Source organism: Accipiter gentilis, chromosome 34, assembly GCF_929443795.1.
Source record: "Accipiter gentilis chromosome 34, bAccGen1.1, whole genome shotgun sequence".
In the NCBI taxonomy this organism is placed as follows: domain Eukaryota; kingdom Metazoa; phylum Chordata; class Aves; order Accipitriformes; family Accipitridae; genus Astur; species Astur gentilis.
Window position 1 is genome coordinate 12273360 of NC_064913.1, and position 20842 is coordinate 12294201.

Below are 20842 nucleotides of genomic sequence, written 5' to 3' on the forward strand. Positions count from 1 at the left end.
GGATTTTACAGCCGAGGACATGGAGAAGCTTCACAGCACCCTGTGATGGAGCCAGGATGAATTACCCTGGAAGCCTCTGTGAGATTACTCTAATGTTTGTTTCAGACAGAATAGTCATCTGCTCTTCTGGTGGTCCAAAGTGTGACAGCATAACATGGAAAAGTCATGGATTAATTTAGTTCCGTCTTCAAAACTGAGCTAAAATAACCCATTCAGAAAGATACCTGCATAGCACTATGGGTATTACACCAGTCCAAAAGAAAATTACTAGTCACAGAGAGAAGGAATTAAAGGTGGAGGGAATGAGAACAGGGAAGTCTTAGGGTGCCAAAATATAGAATAAGTCGAAGTGAGGGTTCATTACTGTGAGCACTCTTTAACCCTAGAATATGTGAAGTAATGTGAATTATCTTAACTCGTATTCACTGAAGTTTAGGAAACAGTATGTACGCTTGCCTCAGCTACGGCTCAGAACACGCATGTGTACATTTAGCGTAGCAATGATGAACAGTAAATTAAGATACAGTAATTGGATTGAGAGTCATTGGCTTTAGAGCGAAAAGAAATCAGTAAGACTGAAAAGCTCAGCAAAATAAGGCTGGTGGGTATGCACGGAGGAAAGGGAGCAGTTGGAGGGTTGGGAGGAATCCCCACAAGTGAGCAAACAGTGTCCTTTAAGAAGGAAAAGACAGAGAAGATGGATGCTGAGGAAACCATGGGAAGGAGGCCTTGTCAAATATTGCAGTCCTTGCAGAAGTCATCTACCCATGATAAAAGCAAGAAAGAAGCTTTGAGGAAGAAGATAAGGCAGACCAACAAGACGTGGAGACTGTAGGCACAAGATGTAGGAAGACAGAGAGGTGGAGGTGCTAGACAAAGCAAGCAAGACCCTGTTGGATTCCTGCGCTGTCTCCAGACTGCTCTCAGTGTGTTTGTCAGGAGGAGCTCATGTCTTTTAGGTTGGATGCATTTGGCAGGATGCAGGCATAAGTGTTTGGCTTCCAAAGAAAGATACATTGAATTTTGGAATAGACATCTAGCTTAGACAGTATAAGGTGTGCATTGATTTCATGGGGACACTAAGGAGATAGCTAAAGCCACTGGTCCCGTTTTCAGATGGTTAATTTTTGATTTGGAGAATCCATCTTTAGGAGATCTCGTATCAGTCCCATTGCATCACTGTACATACCTACAACACTGTAAACACACCCTTGGGGCAGCTCACATGAGGTTTTCAGCTCATTTTCATTCCATTAATCACTCCACGGCCCCAGGTTTATCTGAATGTCTTGCAAGCTTTTCTTGTATTTCAGCTCATACACTTATTTGGAGTGCCCTTCTCCCCAGCTGTCCCCAGTTTTGAAAAGCCCAAACTAAACACTGTCATGAGCCTGGCACCGACGAGGTGACGGTTTTAGCAGGTTACCTCACACAAAGGTTCACAAGACCAGGAGGAACCTTCTCCAAGCTTACCACCATTTCTTTACTCCCTAAATGCTCCGGACTCCCAAGTGCTATGTTTCCAGCACTCCTTTTGCTGCATCCCATGCCGACTGCCCTTCCCACGGAGGCAGCCGAGCCCTGGGGTCGAGCGCGGGAGGAAGGCAGCGAGGAAGAGCACCTACTGCACGAGCAGCAGTCAGCGCCCAGCGTTCGGGGCATGAAATGACATTATTCCCTAAATACGTGACCTAATCACTTCAGCATGTATCTATCTCACTGCAAGCATCTCACCCAGTTCTTACGGGTCTTAATGTTGTCAGCACTGGATGCCGGCTTACGGTTGCTGTGATAAACGTCCAAGGAAAGACTCGAGATAGGACGGTGGCATTCACCCACCAGAAGTGGGAAGGAGGCTTTCTAGCTTTTAAACTGTAGTTATTGCTTCACCCTTGTTTACCCTATTCTTTCTTGTCAGTTGAATAGGAATTTAAAAGCAGAACTGAATTTTTTTTATATATAAACATTTGTGGTAAGTACTGAGCCACAACAGTGTCGCAACCAAAACACAGTTGCTCAACGGCACCTGTTAGTGCAATTACTTGACATAAAATGTGTTCTTTACTGTTGTCTACAGGGAAAACCAGCAGCAGCCTGTTACCCTGCAGCTCCAGCTGGCAACAAAATTTGTTACCTTGATCTTGCATAATATTGCAGATGAAAATAACAGAATTCCACTGATCAAACTTGTTTTTCACTTATTACCAAGTGCAAGCTATACCCTGCAACCAGATAACCTTCAGAAACAAGACTAAACCAAGCTGTTTATTTACAGATAAATATTTTCAAGGGACCTGAATTTATGTGCATCAAGGAAAGCATACCTGAGGGCATATTTTTTCCTTTATTTTTCTCCATGGCTGAGTTAGTGCTGGAGAGAAAGCAGAGTCTTAACAACAGTCACCTATTTCTTTGTATGTTCTCGCAAACCCTTCCACAGTCCCAAGTAGGGGGAGACTCCAAAGTGGTGGCTAAAGGCAAAAGGGCAAACATATAATTAGGATCCGATCAGAAGTTCTGCCAAGTTTCTCCTAAAATAACTATCATTATACAGTGCACAGTGCAGATGTTACCCATATATTTACGGTTAAGGGCTTTTACAATTGTTAAAGACTATTTCTAAGAGGTATGTGAAAGATAACTGAAGAGAGCAAGAGCAAGCTGGGGAGGTTCCAGTTCACTGCAACGGGTTATGTGCTTCTGGTGGGAAAGGTTCGTAAACTTAAAAAAGGTGAAGCTGTTTAGCCAGCATGGAAGGTCAAAGAGACGCATCTTCTTGGCAGGTCTACAGGGAGCCTGATCCATAGGTCCCTGAGGAACTGTGTGAAATTGGGGGATTTCCTGAAAGTGGGCTTTTGGAGCCGATTTTTATACATCTATGTGCAAGAAGCAACACAGGGAAATAGTGTGGTAGGCATGGGCTGTCCAAAGCCTTCTGGAGGGCTTGGGATTGGCATGGCTCTCTGTCTTCTATGCAGAACTGTAGCACAAGTATGATAACTTGGCTCTGAAGGTGTCTACACGGTTTTAACACCATTACAGCAATGTATAGTGCCTTACAGACAGTCTATACAGTTATGTTAAAGCCAACTTTGCTGGAATAAAAAGGCAGAAAAAAGTTGGGAAGCAACCAGATGGAAGGATAAAAAATTTCATCTATTTGTGAAATGAAAGAGCATGAGAGAGGTGCTAAAGTTATCACGGGCAGTTTTCATTATCAAGATACGACTTCAGGCTGATGGACCAAATACTGAGAGTCAATACTAAGAATCAGCATGGGTTGAGGGCTCTTCTCACAGAACATGCTCAATGGCCTGCAGGATAAGGTCTTATTGAACGAATTACGATGGAGTGAGGTCTGCAGAGAAAGGGCTCGTCACAGCATTTAATGGAAATGCTGGGAGCTGCTAAAATTTAGGTTGTGCCCCACAGAGCCAAGGAAAACAGCATGAAAGCAGGGTCCTATGACAGATGTAAAGGAGACTCAAAAAGAAATGGAATTTGAGAAACCTGAAAGTGGACCCACAAATCTATGTTTAGCGTCAATTCACAGCACTGAGTACCAGACTGGGAAAGGTCTCTAAGCTTGTTGTTCATTTTTCTATTTTTATATATTCTTTTCACCTTTGAAATTGGAAGAGAAAGAATCTCAAAAAATGAGCAAAAAGCACACAAAAGGACACCTGAGGGAAAAAGGTTGTTCTTTATAACTTGCAAAGCTAACATTGTATAACAACAGAAGGAATAAATGTCAGAAGAAAAAACATTGTGTACAGTGCTAGCAAAAGGGCATTACTCATAGCCTGATATAAACAACTAACAACTCCCATCTGGCAACAAAAGTCTTTGCGAAGGGAAATACACTAAAACTCCTGCCGTTGATAACTGAGGGCTGTTATGGGAAATGCCTGCAGGATCCAACTGTGATTGCAGCAGAGGGAAGGGAAATGACATGCTCATGTCCAAAATAGCTTGAAATCCAACGGTATTTGAGGCGTTTCAAAATAGCACACATTCAGAAATGAAAAGCAAGTAAAAGTGGACAGTGGGTACAGAGCAGTTCAGGCAGCTGAGCTCTGAGATGGCTCCTTGCCCCTGACTTTTCCATGACGGAGCATCCACATCACCATCAGCCCTAACATCCCATGCGGGGAAGGGAAGAGCAGAGCCAGGCAGCGACGGTTCAAACTGAAAAATACAGGTGACACCCTTTGGGAAAAGAAAAACAGAAACTGAAAATGAGGAATTTTTGATAATTCCAGAGAAGAAATTGTCATTCATATAGCGTGTGAGCCAGAGCCCACCGAAGCCAAAAAGAGCCTTGCTGTGAGATTCAGTGGGCTTTGGCTCGTGTCCATAGGCTAAACGCTTTCTCTGGCAAGTCTACAGAGTGATTCAGCCCCAAACTGCTCAGCACAGCCAAATTCAAAAGCCCTATTCATAGTCTAAAAAAGGCAACTGGACATCATTCCATGGTCCCAGTTGCCCAATTGTCTTCAAACAGGTGGCAGAAACAACATCCGTCGCCGGCCAGAAAACCAAAGAGAAAGTCAGGAGCCTGTGCTAGAGCAAGATTTTACATCTACCACTTGTACTGTGGAACCAATTTAACATTTTCCGTTGAGATTACTCTCTTTAAAAGCACTGGTCAGGCTTTTTCTTCCCCCCCCCCCCCGATTTCACTGCAGAACTCATCTATTCATCTCTTCTTACAGGAAATCATAATAGCATGTGGAACTGATACAGTAAACAGTAGCAGGCACGGTAAGATACTTGAGGGGCTTTCCATTATTGCAGGAAGTAAGATACCTAGAAATTAACTTAGGCTTTTTGGATAAGGGTATTAGTATTTTGGATAAAGGAGATTGGAGAAGAATACACCTCACAGAACAGGAATTTCTGGTGGGAAGAAAGCAGCTATTTTTACAGATTACCCAGGAAGGATGCAAATCGATAGGCATAAAGATACATTAATGGGCCCATCTCATTTAAATAGAGCTTTTTCAAAAGATCATAGTTTCCAGCCTTTATAAGACTAATATCCTAAATAGAGGGTAGTGGTCAACGGCTCAGTGTACAGATGGAGATCAGTGGCAAGTGGTGTCCCTCAGGGGTCTGTACTGGGCAAGTACCATTTAATATCTTCATCCATTACATAGACGCGTGCACCCTCAGCAAGTTTTACAGATGATATCAAGCTGAGTGGTGCGCCTGACGTGTGAGGGATGGGATGCCATCCAGAGGGACCTGGAGAAGCTCGAGAAGTGGGTCCGTGTGAACTTCATAAGGTTCAACAGGGCCAAGTGCAAGGTCCTGCACCTGGGTTGGGGCAACCCCTGATATCAACGCAGGCTGGGGGATGAAGGGATTGAGAGCAGCCCTGCCAAGAGGTTGGAGGTGGATGAAAAGCTGGACATGAGCCGGCAATGTGCGCTCACAGCCCAGAAATCCAACCGTATCCTGGGCTGCATCAAAAAGAGCGTGACCAGCAGGTGGAGGGAGGGGATTCTGCCCCTCCGCTCTGGTGAGACCCCCCCTGCAGTACTGCCTCCAGATCTGGGGTCCTCAGCACGGGAAAGACACGGACCTGTTGGAGCAGGTCCATAAAAATGATCAGAGGGCTGGAGCACCTCTCCTATGAGGACAGGCTGAGAGAGTTGGGGCTGTTCAGCCTGAAGAGAAGGCTCCAGGGAGACCTGATTGCAGCCTTCCAGTACTTAACGGGGGCTTATAAGAAAGTGGGGACAGACTTCTTAGTAGGGCCTGTAGCCATAGGATAAGGGGTAATGGCTTTAAACTGAAAGAAGGTAGATTCAGACTAGATATAAAGAAGAAATTTTTTAAGATGAGGGTGGTGAAACCCTGGCCCAGGTTGCCCAGAGAGGTGGTGGATGCCCCATCCCTGGGGACATTCCAGGTCAGGCTGGACGGGGCTCTGGACAACCTGATCCAGTTGAAGACGTCCCTGCTCGTTGCAGGGGCGTTGGAACTAGATGACATTTAAAAGTCCCTTCCAAACCAAACTACTCCAAATCCCAAATTACACCAAAATAAGCATTCACACTGTGGGAAAGAATGCAGTGAGAATGGAAGGAAGCAGCAAGTTAGTCACCCAAACTTCTGTCAAGGTTTTCCGCTCTGAGCAAGAGAAGGTTGAATTATATGCAAGCAGCACCAGCCTATGATATACAGAAGTTGAAATGCAAATAATAGATCTCATGCTTTTCAATACCCAAGCAGAAGATGCTTCAGTGATTATTTAGTTTTATAGCTGGGCCAAGTATACGTGATGAATATGTTTCTGTCTCCCCACAACTCCCAGGGAATTCAAGGGAAGAAAATAATTCAGGCTTTACCTATCTGATGGGAGAGAGACTAAAAAGTAATAGGAAAACATTCAAATACTGACTAGTGATATTTCCATTCTGACATTTTAAAATTGAAGGGCTTGTTTGGAAGAGGTTAAATGTTTATTTTAATATTTTTTTAAAGGAAATGTTTACTTTTCCTTTTGAAATAACATTTTTTTGCTTTAAAACAATCCAGCTGACAGGGAAAAAGGTGGTGAAGATCCCACAAATTAAATCAAAGGGTTTGAATTTAGCTTAAAATTTGAATAGTTTCTTTTCTGCTTGACTCGGACTCTTCTTGCACTCCCCTCTAGCTTTTCAGATTTGGGCCAATGAACAAAAACATCTATTATTTACATGTGTCGTTTGAACAATGACATAGGGTGAATCTGCGATGTAGTGATGCTCCAAGAGGACAGCCAATATCTTGGCAAGGGAAGAAGAGCTCCTTATGAGAGCAACACTGCTGAATCCCTGTTGCTTTGCACTTGTTGTAAACAGTTCATGGAGGGTCAATGCCTGTAGCACACCTTCACTCTCTTAAGGCAATATTCCTCAACCATTTGCAGCTGCTGAAAATAGCTACAGGACAATACACCATCAGGCCCTGTGGGTCCACACCATAAGTAAATGTTGGATGGTGCTGCAGCACAAAGTTGTTCTGGAAACCACTTGATGAGAGAAAGCAAAGAATAAAACTAACTTTCCAAAGAATTAGAAGGCCAAGTTTTTATCATCAGTGGAGAAATCCTGGCCATGCTTTAAATCATCAAAAAGTTCCCAGAGACTTCAGTGGGAACAGGAATTTAAGGAACTATGCACCAGCCTCCCTACGGACAATTTATTTCCTTTTGTCCTGAACTTAATGTAGGGAGGGTTTTTGCTTGCTTTTTTTTAGTCCTGGGCAAGGACACAAGGAGGAAATCTCCCTTCTGTGGTAATAGGTGCATGTAGGAACTTGTTGAGGAAGAAACAATGAAGTGCATTCCTATTGGCATTTCTGAACTTCTGCAATTTCACTGTTCACATACTTCTAGCACTAAAACATAAAGGATCATATAAATATTCCCATTTACGCTTTTGTCATTTTTCACCACGAAAAGCATCTTGAGGAACTTGCCTTATTTTTGATGACAAAATCCAAAATTCATTGTGTGATGCACATTAATATTTCATAGAGTTTACTACAACCTCTCCCAAAAGAGGAGGAAAAAGAAGAATTAAAGACAGGCAGGGAAAGGAGCATGTCACACAGCTATGCTCCAATACTCCCCATTTGAGCTCTGCTTTAGCTTGGTAGAAATAAAAACAAGGTAGATCGGAGAATTCCTTCCTTTCCCATCCCCCTTCCCTCCTCTCTGGTTGGGAGGAGAACAGGCTAGCAGAAAAAAATCCCCCTGGTGAACTGTAACCTGGGTTTATTAGTCTTGAGGCCAAATTCTACAACTGAATCAACACACTTTGATCTCTTACTATCACTTTTCTATCTTTTCATCTCACATAAATCATTCTGCTTTCCTCTCTGAATTTCTCCCATTCCCCTGTAAACACACCCATTTGCAGTCTGCCGTGGAGTGCTGACCTTGTCTTCAAGATCCCACCAACCTGGCAAAAGGTGCATCGACCTTGCCAAGGAAGAAGGACAAGGGCAGGTTGTGCAGGTTTGCTTTCCCAGGCAATTCTAGACATACGAGAAATTTATAACTGAGAAGTTTAAACATGTTGTAGGAATATAAATATGCTGTATATAGTACATAATAATATGTCCTAACAGGAACACTTGCAAGAACTTTGGCAAACAATCAAACGGTATTAAAAAGCTTTCCTCACTCCACATTGCGATGTTTTCAGTTTCTTATTGTTAAATTAAATGAATATATGAAATAACAAGAGTTGAAAGGGAAAGGTGTACTGCGGAGCCTAACCAATCATGAGCTAGATCTGTAGATAATTAATTCTGACCAGCCATATGGCCTTTTGTGCCACATCTCTACTGTTTTCTATTCATATATAGTTAAAGCGCATTAAAACTATACCAAAGTTGCAGAGTCAGCATTCAAAAGGTTGGAAATGCCAGAATGAAAGCTGCTCGGGCAACATCAATCCAGCCTGCTTATGCGAATGCACTCAGGTATAGTCTTAATTTTATGACCACACATTTCTTCCCTGCCCTCCTCCACCCTGCCTCAGTGTGCGCAGCGGGCTCAACAAGCAGCGATTTCAAATTCTATTTCATACGTCCTTCTTGAAGGTTGATTAAACTAAAGAAGAATGGGCACATAATCTGGCAGGGAATTTCACAGACATTTGCTGCCAGTGAAGAAACTGGCATTTCATTCCAGGCTGCCGATAGGGGTACGCACAGGAGAAGACCACACGCTCTTGTCCTGACCTGTCCTGCCCAAACTGCCCCGCTCCCATCCTTCTCTTCCCTATGCCTTCTACTTTTTTTCTCCCAGTCCCAGCCTTCCCACCTCAGCCTCCTTATCCAAGGCCCAAGCATTCCCTCCTATCCCATTCACAGTTGCAATCTTCCCAACATTTTTCACACAAATACCCTTCATTCCCAATCCAGTTTTCCCTATTGATTTCTTAGATTTCCCCACAGCCTCTTTTTTGGTCTCACTCTCCCAGACCCTCATGTTTCTACTCTTTCCACCGCGAAGCATTCCCAGCTCACCCTTCATGATCCTTAGTATAACCCCCTACTACCACCAGGCTTGAACCTTAGCTCTTGATTACTCCTCATACAAAGCAAATTAACTCCTCTTCCAGACCACCTGAGCAGCCCCGAGCAGTCTCCGTACCTTCTACAAGAGCTCCCAGCACCCAGGTAGGACCCTTCAACTGGGAGAAGAAGCACCAGAGAAAGTCCTGGTTTAAGCAAGGCACCCTGGAGCTAGCATACGTCTGCAAATGACAGATTTCTTTTTCTTCTTTTTTTCCTTTTTCTTCTTTTTTCTCCTTTATCTTCTTTTTCTCCTCCTTTATCTCATTTTTCTCCTTGATCTCCTTTTTTATTTTTTCCCCTTTTGCTTCGTCTCTTTTTACCGTTTTCTGAGAATTTAGCTGCCAAAATGTAACAAGTCTCAGCAGAGCATATACAAAGCCATTTTTTTAAATGTTCAGGTTGTCCAACACCAGTCAATTTGTCCAAAGGAGAAGAAGGCAAAAAGAAAATTCCTTAAAAATAAAAAACTTTGTCAGGTTTCAGAATGTCATTTCAGACCTGTAGAGGTGCAAGTGTTCCCCAATTAATTTACTGAAGGGTTTAGGGGGTTTGCCTTTTTGTTAAGAAAAACACCTTTTCTCTTAAAAGTGGCTTTCAGAAGAGACTTAACTATTTTGCCTTTAAAGTTTTTTTTTCCAGAAATATTCCATCCAAGGCAGATAACCATTTTGGAAAATTTCATGTGGACACATTTCATCAAGAAAAATCTTTGCAGACCCACAAAACCTGAGCTATTCTACCCAAATAGTCATCCCGTTTCCACCTTGCCTCCTAATAAAATGCTTTGGTTTCTTAATCAAAGCAGATTTTTATAAGATTTCATTTTTTTCTCCCAAATGAGCGTGTTTTCTGTGTTTTGTCACAAGTGAGTAAGATTAATTTTTTTTCTTTTGAAAACTCAGTTACTGGAAAATGGAAATCTGGCTCACTGTAAAGCACTTGAGATAACTCAAATAAAATCATGCGTATCCATCGCACTCCTGATAGTCAGGAGTATCGGTGAAATCTGAGAGAGATGCAATTCAGGAACCCCTCCAAACAAGTCTACACACAATGGTTTGGAAATGCTCCCTGATTTTTTTGTTGCAGTTTAGTTTGGCTGACGTGCACTTTGGGAAAAAAAGTGCACATCTCGTTCCTGCAAAGATTGACCTACATGCTTAATTTTATCATTTGAAAATTCAGTAAGATTAAATATGTGCACAAACCTTTGAAGATGTAAGGCCTAAACAACCTTCTGATGGAAGTACAGGGGAATATGTGTGATCATAGATGACATCTTCTTTTTCTTTCTAGATACTACAAAGGCTAAGTGCAGTCTGCAGCACCTTACAGATTAATTATCAACTACACACTAAGTTTTTTCGTTTCTTTCCTCCTTTCCTCCTTCTTCTAGCTGACAGCTGGTAGTTTTACTTTGTTCTCACTTTGAGAGTGCCTACATTTTACTGGTAATAAGTCCTCTCAAAGAATTCTGCTTGCAGTTTCTTGCAGCACAGAGGGTCTTCCAATCAATCCCATTTCTTCTGGCAGCAAGCCCAGAGATTTCCAGCAACCCACTTTGAATAGATCAGAGTAATGGAAATACCCTTGAAGACTTCTCCTGGAGAGGGCAGGTCTGCTCTGGAGCACTCTGGAGCTCAAAGGCAATTACCACGCATTTCCAGGAGAAACTCTGACCTGGTGGCTCAAAAGTACACTACCACACTGCTGAGAAAAGGCAGTCAGGATGATTTTTAAAAAAAAAAAAAAAAATTATAATCCACAAAACATTCTGTTTTTCTTTTTTACTGTACTCTAGAAATTATGCTTTTCTGGCTTTTTTCCTTTGGAAATGAACCACCTAAAAGCATTGGTTTTGAAGAAGACTGTCAAATGCTTTGTGGACTCCAGCAGATAAGACGCTGTACTATAGTCACTCATAGATTTGCCGGTGTAAGTATGCTAAATTTCCACAGAGGTGGCACTGGGAGAAACCCTTTGAAGTCAGTCCTACAGCAGATGTTGAATCTCACTCCTGAGAGGCAGAAAAATCTCTCTCAAATGCCATGCACCTCTGACAGACTCTGGCTGGGAGACAAAACTCAAAATGAATGTAGAGAATGGGGCCTGATCCGCTGAAGCAAATCTGTGCATATCTTAGGAAACTAACTTTATTTAAGGTATTTGTATTAATACAAAACAAAATGCTGAAGTAGAATTAGCATCAAAAGCACACGAAGGATCAAACAACTCACTATTTTTATAATCCAATTATTAATATAACAGCTTCAGTGGTTCAAAGAAACAGTGTGCTAGTGGAACCTGCAGTGGAATGAAATGGAGCTTGGAACGAGCTCAGGCTGCAGTCCAGAAAGTGGAGGTTTCGTCAAAAGGACCTCAAGAGACCATCACCACGTCAGCCTGAAAAGAGAGTGGGATCCATCCTGTGTGTCGCTTCAGCAACCCCAGATGTCAAAAGAATCACTTAACACATTATAAAAGCTAAAGATGGATGGTTGAGAGGACTGATAAAAATGCAAATTGAAACGGCCAAGAATTCACAAAGTATGAGCAATGGAAACGAACCCAGAAAACCATTCAGCCAGGAGGTTAGAAAGCGTGAGTCAGGAGAATGATGAATGCTAATGTGCCTTTGAAACATGTGAGGCAAATACTTATACAGAACTGGACAGAAATGAGGTTAAAAGAGCCAGCGTAGAGCTGAGGGAATAACCTAAGCGTTCAGCCTAAAAAGAAGGAGCAAAGCAGATCCACCGCTGGTAGCTGAAATGTGAAGAAGTGAGAGAAATTGTAACCTGGTTTAGCATATCAGGAGTAGGATCGCTCAGGAGAGGAACACATCTCAACCACCAGACATATACTGCCTGTTATAAAACATGCCGTAATTAGAAAAACAAAATTCAATGACCAGGGTCCCACTAGGTGGTACATAACCATTCAGCACAGTATACAAAGAAATAGCAGTGGTTAACAGGAAAACCAGTTTAACTATCTTCTTTATCAGCCCTCGGCACACGTTACGTAGACACACAGACTTGGGCATGGACAAATTCAGTATTGGCTAGTATATTACACTGTTATCATTCTTTGCCAAGAACTACATTTTCAAAATAACCCCCTAATTGTGCATCAGTTAATTTGGAATCCAAAATATTAGGCACTTAAGTGTTTACCATCAGCAGCGTTCTGCACTTAACTCTCTCCTGATTGAAGCTCCAGTTCTGAACATCCCGTCCAATTCCTGAAAAACTGAAGGGCTCACAGGGAGTGTTGGCTTTAGCTGTCATTGTGGCCATTCAGCTTCTTGCTCAGCCAAGGTCTTGGAGCCTCACATTTGAGAAATTGAAACCTAGTAACCTAAAATTTGTAAAAGAACTGAAATTTGGTATGAATTAATCGGTCTTTGGGAAGCTTAGCTTATTCCATGGCATATTCCACCCCTCTCCCTCCTCCCCACCTACCACTGAGGCCAAAAGAAAAACAAAACACATTTTGGAAAATTATTAGTAGGAAGAAAGCCCCACATCAGAGATTATAGTAAGTAAATTGTAGGAGAGCTGGCTCCCCATTAAGGATAAGGCATTGACCAAGCAGTAAGCAGTAAATGTAAACAGGCAGAACGCTCAATAACTGAGAAATAGTAAAACTTTGTAAATCACCCAAATCAAGACAGAAACCACTTTATTAGCAGATCTAAAAAGGACCAAACTACATTTTGTGGTAGATAAAACTCAAAGAATCAAAAAGCCAAGAACCACAACACCTTGGAAAGCCGTATGCTTGGGAAATACTGGATGCCTGCATTTATCCCACTGAGGTCCCGGCATTGCAGGGCTGACGCCTAAATTTGGATTTGAATTTCACACTTAAACTCTTGCAAAAATAAGTTTAGGCAAATTGTTGGAAAAGTCAGGCTTGTTTCCTATGTTCTGATACTTAAGCTCATTCTATCCTTATAGCAGGTACATCTAGACACACATAAAAAATTCCTGCGTGAAGTGACAGTTGAAGAATTAAAATATATTTTTTTTCTGAACTGTGGAGGAAAGAGTTCTACTGTAATTCACTCGAGGTTCTGGGAGCGCGGTACATGGATAGTTAATATTTTGCCTGACCCATTGCAAAGAACTAATAAAAGTAAAAGCTGTGCAGCTGCCCCTTCTAATCTGAGAACAAATCACAAAGGCAGGCACAAACAAAAGGTAGGTGAGTTCTCAACTGAATGATTAGGAGGAGGACAAACAGGGAAAAAAAAGGTAAAGCAATCCACCCAACCCCTTCGACAAAATTTAATCAGAAAAGCAGTTTAGAAAGGGGCCGCAAATCTACTGAAAACAAAGTTTCAAATAACAAACACCAATAAAAGTGCAATATAAATAATAGCCTCGAGGCCAAAGTCTAGAGATTAGCAGAGCAATCAGAAAGAGTCAGAAACAAACAACCGTAAGTCTGCGAATCAGTCTGTCAAACAAACAGCTCTCAAAACCAGATTTAGAAAACAAGCTCTGTGGAAGGAATGGTCAAAGGCTGACTGATAGAGCCAATATATCCACCCGGGCTGGGATTTCTTACTGAACGTCAATCTGATGAAACAAAAAGACTTTTCCTAAAAAGCAACAACACATTGCCAGGAAAAGGGATCGTAAGGAACAGATCAGAAGTTTGCTGCCATAATCTTAGTATTCGGTAGAGCTATTCCTACTTGGCACTGAAAATTTTGGTGACGTTGACTTATGTTTACTCTTAGGAAGTACATTAGAGCTGTACTGCGGGATACAGTACGCATTAGCCTAAGTGACAATAATCAATACACCTTTGGCACACAGTCAATGAAAATACACACTGAGATTCAGCAGCCTTGCCCTGAGCATGGATCTGCTACTTTTTTGAGACAAAGTATGCAAAATGTCCCTTTTTCTAATCTTCTGCCCCCTCCTGAATCGATGAGATTCGGAGGCTACCGTAGCTCTCAGGCAATCATGGACTTCTATTCTGGGGGTACAAGCGGCACAACATGACCATTTGGTCAGACATGACCCTGCCCTTGCCTGCAAGATCGGAACACCCAGGACAGTAATATTTCAGAATAAGCCAGCCCTTAAATCTAGACAGCTGGCAAGTTGAATTTTATAATTGTGCGTGAATATTCCAGAATTTAACTATCAAAAAACAATCCTTTTCTGCCAAATAATAAAAGACAGACCTGATCTCTATTTCCCCAAAATATTTATGCCGGTAAATTCAATTTTCACCATTTACTCTTTTTATGATGAGACCTCATTTCAAATCTCGTGTGGCACCTTCTCTGCTGTTGCCGCCTTCGGCAGTGGCAAGCCCCACACCTGCAAAGTCCGTGCGTATTCTGAACTTTCTGGTGACAAACCGTGGCACTGAGGTTAGCAGAACTAACGACGTGCATGAAGATAAGTGCACGTCTAATCAAGTATTTGCAGGGTCAGACCCCATTATAATATTATTAAGACAGGATCATTTAACGGAGAGACCAGAAACTTTTCTTTGTCTTCAAGGAATAATTCCCCTACTGTTTCAAAGCTCCTGAACAAATAGGGTTTTCATATTTGTCTGTGTCCGCTGTCTATTTTGGATCTTTGTCATTTACCCTGCCCCACATTTAGGCCTGGAGCAGCTGAGAGAAAGGACTGGATGTGTTTATTTTTTTATTTCCCATGGAGCCGAGCCACGAGAGAGTCCTCCCCAAAAGGAAACTAACCCTGATTGCATGACTGACAGGATTGGAGTTAAAAAAAAAAAACCACACAAAAAACCCCAGCTCATTTTAAAGTTTACCCAAGAGCAGCGTCTCTTCAAGCAGCATGACCCTGTGGCTTCATTTAACATTTCTAGGACAGAGTCTGCAAGGTTAATGTGTTAAGACAGTAAAAACTTTCCCTGTGCCTCGGGCACATCACTTCTATTCAGCAAGGCAAATAATACCCCACCTACAGCAGCCTGCCCACAAGCCCAAAGGCTGCACAGCAACAAACCTCCGTTTCTTCCCCGTCTCCTTGAGACTGACATTGCCTGGGTGCTGAATAGCCTGGTGGGAAGAGTTCAATGCAGGGTTTGCACTTTCCCAGCCATTAGCCAGCTGCCACCGCATTTCATTATCTTAGGGGGTGCTTTTATACATCAAAGGCACTTCCAAACAGTGTGATGAAGTGGAAGTAACCGAGCTCGGTCCACGTTGCAAGTCGCAGTATTATTTATTGTCGTTACTTTTTTTTTTTTTTTTTTTTGCGCCCATCTCGTGCCATCTGGCCTGCTAACTGTAAAGGCCGGTGATGGAAAAAAGGCTGAACACACTCCTCTCGGTTTCTTGGAGTGAATTCTGCTGAACAACCAGGCCTTGGAGCTACTGCCTGTTGTTATCGGGACTCTCTATTGTTTTGCACAAGGAGCCCTCTAAAAAGCTAGGGGGGGAAAAAACCACAAAGGTAGCATACAGAATCTCATGTGAAAACAAAGTAAGCAGAGCATGAAAAGCGGCACTGAGCTGGCTTTTTCTTTGCTCGCTTTCCGACGTAGCCAAGAAATAAAGAGTTGAAAAAGGTTTTCTTTCAGTCTTCTAAAGAAGCTGCCTGTGAACAAGCCAAGGTAGCGGGTTTTGCATAAGACCGCCTCAGATAGCTGCTCAGCTGTTTTAACTTACTTCAGCTTTTGTCTTATTACGGCTTTCTTTTAATGACAAAAGCCCTTATGGTTGGTGATTTATTGTACTTCTCCAGAGTTTGAAACCTGCTTTCCATTACCGGAAATCTCTAATTGATACATTCGTAAAATCTTGAGAATTACATTAAAAGGTGAAAAAGAAAGCAAAATCTCTCTCTGTGTCACAGACTGATAACAAGTGGCTTAAACAGGAGTTGTCAGAGGATGGATGATTAAGTTGCGCTCTTATGTGGTGGCCTGGTTTTACAGACCAGGGAATAAATAACACATTTCTCTCTCTGCTGTGCCTGCCTGCCACCAAAACGCCCTGTTGCCAGAAAAATAAACTCAACAAGAAGTGCTCATACTTCCATACTGACATTTTATGGTATAGATATTTTGGCTAATGATTTATTTTACTTCCATTTAGCCATTAACTTGAGGCTTTAAAAATATAGTAGTTTGACTGCGAATGAGACGGAGCAATTGACTGTGCAATGTCAAGGTAGTGCGGCCTGAAAAATGCCCCAGACACGCAGGTCATCCCTTGCAGAATATTAGTTCTCTTTTTTACAAAATCACAACATTGTTCTGCATTTTTGATTGCTCGCTATGACAATAAATATTTGGTATGGTCAGTCCTGGTGTATAAGGCCCTGATTCTGTCAACCAAGTCACGTAGGTCAAGCTTTTGCTCGTACAGCTTCCAAAGGTGAGTGTGCATGAAAAAGAGTTTGCAGCATCAGGGTCAAATTTGGCAGCCCTTTAGTAGGCTTGATTAACTTAATTTGAGATTGGCATGAATAGGGGCTGAGACAGTACGAGACACTTCTTTTGTCCTGAAATCTCTTTCTGTTCTGTGCTCAGAGCAGCTAACCTGTAGCTGTGAAATATCTCCCTGTAAGCTAGCAATTAGATTGCTATCCGAGATTAACTTGGAAATAAGTAGTCAGAGAAGTCAAGCTACTGTCAGCCAACATCAAAACCAAAAATCCCTGACCTTGACTGTTCTTAATACAAAAGCCTTTTTCCTGCTGTTTTTGAATGAACAAACGAACGAGAGCCAGCAAATGATATAGCAGACACTTTCTTCTGAAAAGATAAAGCAAATTTATTTTATTTCTGTATACAATCTGCTGCCCAAGCACAAAGACAGGAAGCAATATTGGGAAATTCTTAAAGATATGATTTATGCTGGATAGAGTCTCTTCCTTCTCCTTTATATCACTTGGAATAAATAGCGAGCCAAGAATTTCCTGAACTTTTGCAATTTGCTTGGAAAATGTGTTCTCCCTTCCTTACTACCGCATTGCGAAGAAAGCGTTTATTTCTAGTAGTAGGTTTTAAATTTCATTTAGAATAAAACCGCATTTTATGCACTCTGCTCTGTCTCTGCTCCTGCCATCCTGACTTTCTTTGTAATGGGATTGAACAGGTGCTGCGACACAGCTTCATTTTCAAGCTGCCCACAGATAATCTTCCCCATTTTAGAGCACGGCAGGCATCCCTTCTTGGGTAACCAACCCCGTGTCATGCAAACGGAGGGAACAGTCGCAAATAAAGAAGTCCTTTGCTCAATTTTAGAAACAGGAGCAAACCAGATGTATCCAGTAAGTCTCCACCAGACAGATTTGTGAAATGTCCCAAAGGAGCTGCCCGCAGGAGATCCGAGGCTCACGGGACAGATATTTTTATGCGCGGGACCTAGGGGAATTGCTCAAAAGCAATGTGGCCGATTTCCCGTCTGCGTAAGGCAATAGGATAGCACCTCTTTTGTCATTTCGATGAGCATCTACTCCCCATTCAGGACCAACTGTGTAAAACGGGGTCCCTCGATAGGCTGGACGGGCGGTGTTTTACCCCCGTGGCCCCACAAGCTGTCGTTCGGGCTAGGGCACCTGGACCAAAATCCCCCTCAGGGACGCAGTTTGCAGTGTCTTCTGCGGGGAGGTGGGCAGCCAGCACGACCAGGAGGAGGAAAACTCAGCCGAGAAGCACGAAGCCGCGGGACGTAGGGCACCGAGCAGCCCGGGGAGCGGGGGGAAAGGCTCCACGAGGGGCTCGTCTTCTGGAAGGGCGAGCGCTCGCTCTTGCCAGTACCTTTGTCTGGGGCTGGGGGGAGAGGCTAATTTCACCCTCTGATAAACCGGATTAGGGGAAAAATCACTGAGTTAGCCTTCAGGCTCGGTTCCTCACCTGAGGAAAGCAGGACCGGCTTTCGTCGTCCCGCTGGAGCGGAGCAGCAGCTGAGGACGGGGCCCCCAGCGCTTTCCGCCCTCCCGCGGGGTCTCTCCTGGCAGCGACGCTGCCGGACCCTCGCTGCGGGCAGGCGCACACCGAGGGCCAGATTGCGGCTTGCCCGAACGCAGCTACCCCGGAGGGAGCGCGGTCCTCTCCAGCTCCCCCCTCGCCATCCCGCGTGGCTGTCAGATGGACGCTTTTCTTTGCCAGCTGGTTTGGAGCAACCCAAATCGCTACTGTGGCATGGCTCTGGCGTGGTAGGAAGGAGAAAGGAGATTGGATCTGGGATTTCCTTGCTTTCAGGAAAACAGGGGGGGAATTGGAAAGAGAAAATGCAAACACTGCTGCATTCGGAGTATCTCTCTTCCCCTCCCGGAGAATGGGGCGAGGTGGAAAGATGCTGTGGCTCTCAGGATTGCCTGTCACACCATGTAGCATCCCTGGCTGAAAGCTGGTCAACCAGGTCCTAAATCTGATGGTCAGAGGGAAAAGAGAGTTCAAATGGCGCATGCCATTCACCGAAACGATGAAAAAAAGTAGTCTCCCATGTGAAGATACGTTTCCTCTGCACTAGAATATCTTTAAATATCATGACAGCAAAGACTAGCGATAATAATAGTTCCCACTTTGTTTCAGATGTGGTAAACTCAAAGCGGCTTGCGTTAGCTTTGCATTTCATTAAAGGTCACCATGAATTATGAATCGCTCTTCTGAACTGCTCAGCTATTTCCACGCAGTGTCACTGTCTGGACAACCTTCCTAACACATTAACAGCTAACGAGCAATGACAATAAGTTATGAGGCACAATTCAAGGAAACGAAAAACAAAAATGGAAGGATGTGAATTCCATGGAACGCACAAAGAAAAATGGGTGGGATGCTCGTTTCCTCAAATTGTGTATCAACATCATCATAAGTTAGCTACAAATTATCCCCCGTGAAAGGAGGAGGGTATCATCTTACATCCCACCTTTGTGTTCTTTTTCCAGCGCTCCATTGCGGAACCAGATCTCTGCTGCTTCTCTTTGAAGAACTGTAATTTTTTCACATGTTTTTGAAACATGAAGTACAGTTGTTGAAATGATTCAGCACCGGTCTTGCAGCTCAGAAAATCAATAGATGACTTCAAAAAATCTGAAAAACAGAAATCACAATGCAGACTTAACACTAACTTATGCTCAAATAATAGTGCTTAGACTATCTTTAGCAAGACAACAAATTAAGGATGAATTACAACATCTTGAAAACAAAACAGATTTAACATACAAAATCTTGCAGCATCTTTTAGTCAGGATGTCTGCATTTCTGAATCAGATATTTTTAACACATATTATTTTTTAAAGTTCTGGTTTTAGCTTCCTGTTATTTCATTGTCTCTTTTTTATCTAAAAAAAAAAAAAAAACAAAACACTTTCCTCTTTCATTTTTTGTAACTTTACTTAAGAAATGCATTTTTTATATCCAGATGTTTAGTTTCTGCATTATCATTTATGTATTTTCTTTCAATAAGATACATGCAATAGCAAAAAAAATGCTGTTGCACTGATATACTGTATGCAGTACATGGTATACCAAATGTGTGTTTGTTTTTAATGCTTAGCAATTCTCCGTCATTAGGCAAGCGGAACTTTTTTAAAATTTTATTTTAATTAGGAAAAAAAGGAAAATCCTGAATCCATTTTAAGAAAATAGTTTCTCCTCTGGTATCAAAAGGTTTGAAACATTGGTAAAGTGCAAGTTTTCCAGGACACAATGAGAAGTAACTCCATGTAAAAATACTGAGCCAATTTGTATATCTTTTGCTTCACAAATATGGACTTGCAAGACAAAACAAATGTGCTATAAGATGGCATTTTCTAAGGAAATACTTACGTGCCTAGGAGACACAAAATTTGTGTTACTGTAGGACAGATTAATTAAATACCACCTCGCCATTACAGCAAAGAACATATTTGTTTATTTTATTACATGGAAAAGACACTTTCTCTAGACCAGGAAGAGTTGCAAATAGATATAACAAGCATGGGTTTGTGTTAAAAGACAAAACAGGAAACTTATAGTATAGCATTTTGAGACAAAGCAAAATAAATGAAATAAATAATTTTTTCCATTGTTAGAATTTCACAAAATAGATGCAAATTCAGAGTTAATCAAATCTGGAAACAAATGAAACTGAAAGAGGATGCTCTGTACCAAAGAAAATTTCGTTTGACAATGTTAAATAGATAGCGGGGATCTGCTGGGAATACATACCTTGGTTTCATCTGACTGACCTCATATCATTGCTATGGCACATAACTACACCTGACAGGTCATTGATTTGGCAGTATGTAAAGTGGATCCTTAAGGAAATAACTTGGCAGAGAGCAGCTTCCCATGTTTTTCACATTCCCACAGCAAAAATTCAAGTCCCTATCGTAGTATTCATCACATAGAGAGAGGAAAGAAAAACAACACTCTTACAAAAGGCTTTATACACAGAAAAGATGGTTAGCAACAGCCTCACATGTCAATTAACAGACTTCAGGTCTCTGATCACAAAAAAGACAGAATAATATTGATTTCAAATTTCAATATTTTTTTTTCTCTTTTCAGCCCAGCTTTCAGCCCAGAGCTCAAATAATCTTAACACTTTTCATGCTTAATCCTTGATAATTTTGCCAAAAGTATGCAGCGCACACACGTGCACAATAACAAAACCAAATTAGGATGCTATTTATTCTGCTGCCACAAAAGCAATTTTACTCTACTTTGTGCCACCAAATGTACCACAATGTTTTCATCACCAAGTTAAAGAGAGTATGGCTAATGGCTTATACAGTCCTACTGCACAAGAACCCTATTCAAA